The sequence below is a fragment of the Macrotis lagotis genome, chromosome 7 (assembly GCF_037893015.1).
Source record: "Macrotis lagotis isolate mMagLag1 chromosome 7, bilby.v1.9.chrom.fasta, whole genome shotgun sequence".
Classification (NCBI taxonomy): Eukaryota; Metazoa; Chordata; class Mammalia; order Peramelemorphia; family Peramelidae; genus Macrotis; species Macrotis lagotis.
The window spans coordinates 66,508,115-66,517,974 of record NC_133664.1 but is presented as its reverse complement, the minus strand read 5'-3'; the positions used below and the strand labels follow the sequence as shown (position 1 = coordinate 66,517,974).

The window sequence follows — 9,860 nt, the reverse complement described above, 5'->3', positions numbered from 1 at the left end:
CTGGAGAGCCGGACCTGCTGGATCAGCAGTGGGGCTGGACTTGTGCGGCTTGGGTCCGCAGGAAAGCAGAGGTGCTGGTGTTGGTGCTGTCCCCCTGGAGCTTGGGGACCAGGCTGGGGGGGAAGAGTTCTGGTGCAGGAGAGCTGTGGACACCATCCCCAGGTGAAAGCCTCCATGCACAGAGGCCTCTTCTCAAACAAATGCAAACTACTTCTGCCTCAGGCCCAGGTGTGTGAGCAGAAGAACCAGCCTAGCTGAGGAATGACCTCAAGCCAGGGTAAAGCCCACCATTGATTGAAGGCAAAAGAATTCAATAGCTTCAATTCCTCCCTTCAGGCAAAGGGAGAAGGCCTCTCAACCAAGGTCACAGACACTCCAGAGAGGGCAACCAGCACTTCCTACTGGCCAGCCAGAGAAACTGCACTCAGTAAAGCCTTTAGCGATCCCAAGCCCAGGTGAACCAGCCTCCCCCCAGCTCAAAGTCTTAGCATAATGAAGAAGGGTCAGTGGAAAGGTGGATCCATAGAAAGATTCCTGGAAGGGAAAGACCCCAACTCAGAGACACCTGGAACCTCTGAGGAGAATACAATCTGGTCTCCAGCACAGAAAGACTTCCTTGAAGAAATAAGGAAGGAGCTTAAAAATTTGGGAGAGACAATTAATACCTTGCAACAAGAAAACAAAACCTTAGAAAGTACAATTGGACAAACACAAAAGGAGAATAAATCTCTCAGATCATCAATTGGACAATTACAAAATGAGAATAAATCTCTCAGATCATCAATTGGACCAATACAAAATGAGAATAATTCTCTCTCAGATCCTCAAATGAGCAAATGCAAAAAGAAATTAATTCTCTCAAAACTTCAATTGGTCAAATGGAAAGCTCTTTCAAAAGTAGAATTGACCAATTGGAAAAGGAGTTGCAAAAGGTTAATGAAGAAAACCCCCCCCAAAAAAAATAATGGAGTCTACAGAAACTAATGACTCCATGAGACAGCAAGAGTCAGTTAAACAAAATCAAAAAAATAGAAAAAATAGAAGCAAATGTAAACTACCTCATCAACAAAACCACTGACCTCGAGAATAGATTGAGGAGGGGCAACTTGAAAATTATAGGACTTCCTGAAAACATTGAAGAGAAAAAAAAAAGCCTGGACTTAATATTACAGGACCTAGTGATGGAAAACTGCCCTGATATCATGGAATCGGAGGGCAAAGTAGTTATTGAAAGAATACATCGATCCCCACCAGAAAAAGATCCTAAAATGAAAACACCAAGGAATGTTGTGGCCAAACTCCAGAACTATCAGATAAAAGAGAAAATCCTGCAAGCAGCCAGAATGAAACAATTTAAATATCAAGGAGCCACAGTAAGGATCACACAGGACCTGGCTGCATCAACTTTAAGGGATCGAAGGGCCTGGAATGAGATATTTTGAAGAGCACAGGAGCTTGGAATGCAGCCAAGAATCTACTTTCCTGCAAAGCTGAGCCTTCTCTTCCAGGGAAAAAGATGAACATTTAATGAAATGGAAGAATTCCAAAGATTTCTGATGAGAAGACCAAAGCTAAACAGAAAATTTGAACATCAAACAGGAGGTTCAAGAGGCACATAAAAAGGTAAAAAAAGGGGGCCTGCACCAGCTCGGGGCTGGTCGGCACTGGGTGGCTGACTGGAGCTGGCTGAGTACAGCTCTTTTGCCGGTTAAAGCACTCACCTCATAACATCCTTGTGGGGAAAAAGCAGAACAAGGAACTGAAGAGACAAGCTCATCCAGTATAGGGGTCTAAGGGCCAGAGCTGGAGACAGAAGGTCCAAGGCAGAGAGAAGATCTCCAATCCTATAATTTTATAGACAAGAAAATTAAAACCCTAGAGAGTTTCCCAAGATCATGAATAGGAACACTGGCCAGAGAGCTGTTCTGAAATTTGCTGCTGCCACTGGCACTACACCTATTGCTGGACACTTCACCCTGGGCACCTTCACTAACCAGATCCAGGCAGCTTTCAGGGATCCTCGCCTCTTGGTGGTCACTGATCCTCGTGCAGATCATCAGCCTTTGACTGAAGCATCCTATGTTAACCTTCCAACCATTGCACTATGAAACACAGACTCCCCACTTCGCTATGTGGACATTGCCATTCCATGTAACAACAAGGGAGCTCACTCAGTGGGTCTGATGCGGTGGATGTTGGCCCGAGAAGTCCTGCAGATATGTGGTACCATCTCCCATGAGCACCCATGGGAGGTCATGCCTGATCTTTACTTCTACAGAGATCCAGAGGATATCGAAAAGGAAGAGCAGGCCGCAGCTGAGAAGGCAGTGACAAAGGAGGAATTTCAGGGTGAATGGACTGCACCTGCCCCAGAATTCATTGCTGCTCAGCCAGAGGTGGCTGATTGGTGTAAGGGCATCCAGGTGCCATCTGTGCCCATTCAGCAGGTCCCTACTGAAGATTGGAGTGCTCAGCCGGCTACTGAGGACTAGTCTGCAGCTCCTACTGCTCAGGCCACTGAATGGGTAGGAACTACCACAGAGTGGTCATAAGTTTTACCCAGATGCTCTAATAGTGTTGGAAAAATGATGATGGAAAATAAACATTGGTTTCCTAACAACAACAACAAAAAAGATAGTGTGGTTTGCTTTTGCTATTAAGTTAATATAGACATTTTGAGTTTTTTGCAATTTGTAATACTATAAATAGCAGGGAATTTTTGTTGTTCAGCTTCAGTTGTGCCCAAATATTCATGACCCAATTTGGAGTTTTCTTGGCAAAGATACTAGAATGGTTTGTCATTTCTTTCTCCAATTGATTTTACAGATAAGGAACTGAGGCATACAGGGCTAAGTGACATGCCCGGGGGATCACACAGCTAGTAAGTATCTGAGACAAGATTTGATCTTAGGAAAATGAATCTTCCTGACCTTAGACCTAGAATTTTATCCAGCTTGCTAAAGCTAACTTGTTTGACTTCATAATAAAAATCCACAGCTATAGCTAATACAACCAAATAGAGCCTATTCAATTTGTCATGCTTTAAAGGGCAGAAATTTTGTCCCATTTCTTAATAATGTCTCTTGCCTTAAATTTGAATAAACTAATCTTTTTAAAACTTAAAAAAAAAGGTAAAAAAAAGGGGGGCAGTAAAAGGAAAGAAAAATGCAATCCAGTAAGTTGAAACTGGCTATATCCCAGCATGGGGCGGGGGGAAGATTCTCATAAATCTTGAGAAATGTAACTCTAACAGAGAGAATACACCTAGCCAGAAATGATGGACATTCATGACCTATCCATGAGACTGCTATCTAATGGGATGTAACTGGCTTTAGCCCCACTTGGGAGAAAGACTCTAATAACTCTCAGGAATTTTGACTCTATTCAATAGAATATACTGAACTAGAAAGGACAGACACTCAGAATTTTCTATGACTTAGATAGAATGATCTAAAAAAAAATACTACCTCCCTAAAAAGGGGGACAGGAAAGAGATGGGAGGAGGGAGGGGATTGAATGGGAAAAATTTCATTACACTAAGAGGTACCAAAAAACCTATGGTAATAGAGAGGAAGAAGGGAGCAGAGGAGAAACACCTGAATCTTCTTCTTATCAGACTTGGCTTAAAGTCAACCTACACATACTCAGGTAACTTATAAAACATCTAACCTTTCAAGTATTAAAAGGGGAAAAGGGGAGGGGGGGAACGGAGAAAGGGAAGGGGAATGGGGGAAATGAGGGAAAATAACAAAAGGAAGGGAAGGGAAAAGGGAAAAAGGTAAAGGGGAAAGAAAGGGGAGGGTGTGATATAGGAGGGCAAACACACTATAGGGGGTGGTATTCAGAAACAAAATACTGGGGAATATGGATAAAAGGGAGGGGAAGGGGGAAAAATACAAACAGGGAAGATAGCACAGAGGGCAATAAAGAATTAGTGATCATAACCTTGAATGTGAATGGGATGAACTCTCCCTTAAAACATAAGCAAATAGCAGAGTGGATTAAAAACCAGAATCCTACAATATGCTGCTTACAAGAACCTCATTTGAAGCAGAGAGATACATATAGAGTAAAGGTAAAAGGTTGGAGCAAAATATATTTTGCTTCAGCTGAAGTAAAAAAAGCAGGGGTAGCAATCCTGATCTCAGACAAAGCAGCAGCAAAAATAGATAGCATTAAAAGAGATAAGGAAGGAAACTTTATCCTCCTAAAAGGCACCATAGACAATAAAGTCATTTCAATGTTGAATATATATATATATATATATATATATATATATATATATATATATATATATATGCACCCAATGGGACAGCACCAAAATTCTTAGAGGAGAAGCTGAAAGAACTACAGGAAGACATAGACAGCAAAACTCTACTAGTAGGAGACCTCAACCTCCCTCTATCAGATCTAGATAAATCGAACCATAAAACAAACAAGAAAGAAATTAGGGAGGTAAATAGATTGTTAGAAAAATTAGATATGGTAGACTTATGGAGGAAACTGAATGGGGATAGAAAGGAATATACCTTTTTCTCTGCAGTACATGGAACTTAGACAAAAATTGACCATGTACTAGGACATAAAAACCTAATGATCAACTGCAGAAAGGCAGAAATAGTGAATACATCTTTCTCAGATCATAATGCAATAAAAGTCATATGCAATACTGGGCCAAGGAGCTATAGACCCAGAACAAATTGGAAACTGAATAACCTCATTTTAAAAAATGAGTGGGCCAAAAAAACAAATTATAGAAAGAATTAACCATTTTATCCTAGATAATGATAATAATGAAACAACATACCAAAACCTATGGGATTCATTCAAAGTGACTCTCAGGGGATATATTATAGCTCTAAATGCTTATATGAATAAATTGGAGAAAGAGGAAATCAATGAACTAAACATGCAACTAAAAAAATTAGAGAAAGAATAAATCAAAAATCCCCAATCAAATACCAAATTAGAAATTCTAAAAATTAAAGGAGAAATTAATAAAATTGAAAGCAAAAAAACTATTGAATTAATAAATAAAACCAAAAGTTGGTATTATAAAAAAACCAATAAAATTTATAAACCTCTGGTCAATTTGATTTAAAAAAAAAGAAGAAAACCAAATTGCTAGTATTATAAATGAAAAAGGTGAACTCACCACCAATGAGGAGGAAATTAAAGTAATAATTCAAAATTATTTTGCCCAACTCTATGCCAACAAATTTGATAATCTAAGTGAAAGGGATGAAATTTACAAAAATATAAGTTGCCCAGGTTAAATGAAGAAGAGATTAAATACCTAAACAACCCTATCTCAGAAAAAGAAATTCAACAAGCCATTATTGAACTCCCTAAAAAAAAAAATCTCCAGGGCTTGATGGATTCACAAGTGAATTCTACCAAACATTTAAGCAACAATTGGTTCCAATCCTATATAAACTTTTTGGAAAAATAGAGAAAGATGGAACTCTGCCTAACTCTTTCTATGAAACCAATATGGTACTGCTACCTAAACCAGGAAGAGTTAAAACAGAGAAAGAAAATTATAGACCTATTTCCCTGATGAATATAGATGCAAAAATCCTAAATAAAATCTTAGCAAAACAACTACAACAAGTCATCACTAGGATAATACATTATGATCAAGTAGGATTTATTCCAGGAATGCAGGGTTGGTTCAATATTAGGAAAACTGTTAGTATACTCAAGTATATCAACAACAAACCTATCAGAAATCATATGATCATATCAATAGATGCCGAAAAAGCTTTTGACAAAATACAGCATCCATTCCTATTAAAAACACTACAGAGTATAGGAATAAATGGACTGTTCCTTAAAATAATTAGCAGTATCTATCTGAAACCATCAACAAGCATTATATTCACTGGGGAGAGGCTAGAGGCATTCCCAATAAGATCAGGGGTGAAACAAGGGTGCCCATTATCACCACTACTATTCAATATTGTATTAGAAATGTTAGCATCAGCAATTAGAGAAGAAAAAGAAATTGAAGGAATTAGAATTGGGAAGGAAGAGACAAAACTTTCACTCTTTGCAGATGACATGATGGTCTACCTAGAGAATCCCAAGAAATCATCTAAAAAACTACTGGAAACAATTAGCAAAATTTTAGCAAAGTTGCAGGTTATAAAATAAACCCTCATAAATCCTCAACTTTTCTATATATGTCTAGCAAGAAACAGTAGGAAGAGCTAGAAAGAGAAATCCCATTCAAAGTAACATCAGGCAATATAAAATATTTGGGAGTCTATTTGCCAAGACAGACTCAGAATCTTTTTGAAAACAATTATAAAACACTTCTCACAAAAATTAAATTAGATTTAAATAACTGGGAAAATATCAACTGCTCATGGATAGGTAGAGCTAATATAATAAAAATGACAATTCTACCAAAACTAAACTATCTGTTTAGTGCCCTACCAAACAAAATTCCAAAAAATTACTTTGAGTTAGAAAAAAATTGTAAGTAAATTCATATGGAGAAATAAAAAGTAAAGAATTGACAGGAGCTTAATGAAAAAAAGTGCAAAAGAAGGTGGCTTAGCACTACCAGATCTAAAATTATATTATAAAGCATCAGTCATCAAAACTGTTTGGTATTGGCTAATAAATAGAGTGGTGGACCAGTGGAACAGACTAGGTGTAAAAGCAGGAGATGATTATAGTAATCTGCTGTTTGATAAACCCAAAGAGTCTGGCCATTGGGATAAAAACTCCCTCTTTGATAAAAACTGCTGGGATAATTGGAAGTTAGTATGGAAGAAACTTAGATTAGACCAACACCTCACACCCTTTACCAAGATAAGATCCAAATGGTTACAGGACATAGACATAAAAAAACAATACCATAAGCAAATTAGAAGATCAAGGACTAGTCTACCTGTCAGACCTATGGAAAGGGGAACAGTATATGACTAAGGAAGAGTTGGAGAACATCACCAAAAACCAATTAGATGATTTCGATTACATTAAATTAAAAAGCTTTTGCACAGATAAAACCAATGTAACCAAGATCAAAAGAAAGGTAGTAAATTGGGAAACAATCTTTACAACTAATGATTCTGACAAAGGACTCATTTCTAAAATATACAGAGAACTGAGTCATATTTTTAAAACAAAAAGCCATTCCCCAATTGACAAATGGTCAAAGGGTATGCAAAGGCAATTTACAGATGAGGAGATCAAAGTAATCCATAGCCATATGAAAAAATGCTCTAAATCATTAATTATTAGAGAAATGCAAATTAAAGCTTCTCTGAGGTACCACCTCACACCTCTCAGACTGGTCAATATGACCAGAAAGGTAATAATCATTGTTGGAAGGGATGTGGGAAATCTGGGACACTATTACACTGTTGGTGGAGCTGTGAACTCATCCAACCCTTCTGGAGAGCTATTTGGAACTATGCCCAAAGGGCAACAAAAATGTGCATACCCTTTGACCTGGCAATACCACTACTGGGTCTATACCCTGAAGAGATGAGGAAAAAGGGTAAAAACATTACTTGTACAAAAATATTTATAGCAGCCCTGTTTATGGTGGCAAAAAATTGGAAATCCAGTAAATGTCCTTCAATTGGAGAATGGCTTAGCAAACTGTGGTATATGTATGTCATGGAACACTATTGTTCTATTAGAAACCAGGAGGGACGGGATTTCAGGGAAACCTGGAGGGATTTGCATGAACTGATACTGAGTGAGATGAGCAGAACCAGAAAAACACTGTACACCCTAACAGCAACATGGGAGTGATGTTCAACCTTGAAGGACTTGCTCATTCCATCAGTGCAACAATCGGGAACAATTTGGGGCTGTCTGCAAAGGAGAGTACTATCTGTATCCAGATAAGGAGCTGTGGAAGGACTATTCCCTTTAATTTAGAAAAAAAACCAGATATCTTATTGTCTGATCTTGTTACCTCTTAGACTTCTCTTCGCTTTAAGGATAAGATTTCTCTCTCATCACACCCAATTTGGATCAAGGTACAACATGGAAACAAAGTAAAGACTGACAGAGTGCTTTCTGGGGGGGGGGGAAGCAAGATTGGGGGGAAGTTGTAAAACTCAAATAATATCTTTAATAAAAATAAATTTAAAACCTTAAAAAATGCAGTCAATAGAAAAAAGGGAAATGTAATGGGAGAAAGAAAAAGGAGAGGGGGGAATAGGCCAAGATATTTCATATAATATTTTTCTTTATCACAATGAACTATTGCAATGTTAGGGAAGTGGGGAAGGCAAGGGGGAATGAGGGAATCTTTGCTCTCATTAGAGGTGGTTAGGAGAGGAAACAACATATATACTCAATGGGGTATAGACTTCTGGAGTAAGAAGAAAATGGGGGACAGGGATGAAGGGGGGATGTGAGTGATGGAGGAGAGGATGGACCATGGGGGGAGAGTGGTCAGATATAACACATTTTCTCTTTTACTTCTTGCAAGGGGCTGGGATTGGTTGGCCTGTCTGGGACCATAGGGCCAGGTGGATGCTGGGCCTAAGAGGTAGTAGGTCAGGACCAGGGATCTGTCTGCTGCGCCACTCAGCTACCCTACAGCAGAGTCAGAGTGAAAGGAAAGAGAAAATATAGTACATGGCAGTGGAGAAATACGAAAGGAGGGAACTGCGATCAGTAATGGCAATGGTGGAAAAATATGGAAGTAACTTTTGTGATGGACTTATCATAAAGAATATGATCCACCTGCGACAGAGTTGCTGGTGTTGGAACAAAGACTGAAATACATTTGTTATTATTATTATTATTTTGAGGGGGTGCAGGGCAAATGGGGCTGGGTGGCCCGCCTGGGGCCACATAGCAGGGTGATCTTTGGGTGTCTGAGGCCGGATTGGGACCCAGGTGCTCCTGGCTCAAGGGCCAATGCTCTGTCCGCCACCCAGCCACCCCTACTATTATTACTATTTTATTTTATTTTGGGTTTTTTTTCTTTTTTTGGTTTTTACAGGGCAGTGGGGTTAGGATAGCTTGCATGTCACACAGCTGAGTGATTATTGGGTGTATGGGGCCAGATATGGGCTCGGGTACTCCTGGCTCCAGGGTTGGTGCTCCATCCATTGTGCCACCTGGCCATACCTACAATTATTACTATTTTTTTATTTTAATTTTTTTCTTTCTCTTTTACTTTATTTCTTAAGCGAGTCTATATTTTTTGGGGGGAGGGGGTATTTTGTTTACTCTTAAACAAGAATATTTTATTAATGTATAAAAAACATTATTTGTACAAAATGAGAATAAATAAACATTAAATTAAAAAAATTTTAAAAAGTTATTAAAGGGGTGGCTAGGTGGCATGGTGGATAAAGCACCAGCTCTGGAGTCAGGAGTACCTGGGTTCAAATCCAGGCTCAGACATTTAATAATTACCTAGCTGTGTGGCCTTAGGCAAGCCACTTATCCCCATTTGCCTTGCCAAAAAAAAAAAAACCTAAAAAAAGTTATTAAATATCTTGTACTAGCTGTTTAATAACTTTTTTTAGGTTTTTTTAGGTTTTTTTTTTACAAGAAAAATGAATGATACAATTTCTACTTTGAGGAACACAAGGACATACAGAAGTGTGTACTAAAGAAAATACAAAGTACATACAAGCATAAACCAAGTAAATATATATGTATGTATGTATGTATGTATGTATATAAATGGTTTAGGAAGGAAGGTACCAGCAGTTGAGAGATCAAGAAAAACTTCATTGTTAAAATTTTACTTTAGCAGCTTACTAAAGGAAAAAAGGCAAAGGTTGGGAGATCAAGAAAGGCTTCATTTTTAAAGTTTTACTTAAGCTGCTTATTAAAGGAAAAGAGGCAAAAACTAGTACATTCCAGGAATG

At 38.4% G+C, this 9,860-nt stretch overlaps 1 pseudogene; it reads left to right on the top strand.

Annotated features, from left to right (window-relative positions):
• Window positions 1-1,895: 1,895 nt before the first annotated feature.
• On the top strand, window positions 1,896-2,552 carry LOC141494061 (small ribosomal subunit protein uS2 pseudogene; annotated as a pseudogene).
• The last annotated feature ends 7,308 nt before the right edge of the window (window positions 2,553-9,860 follow it).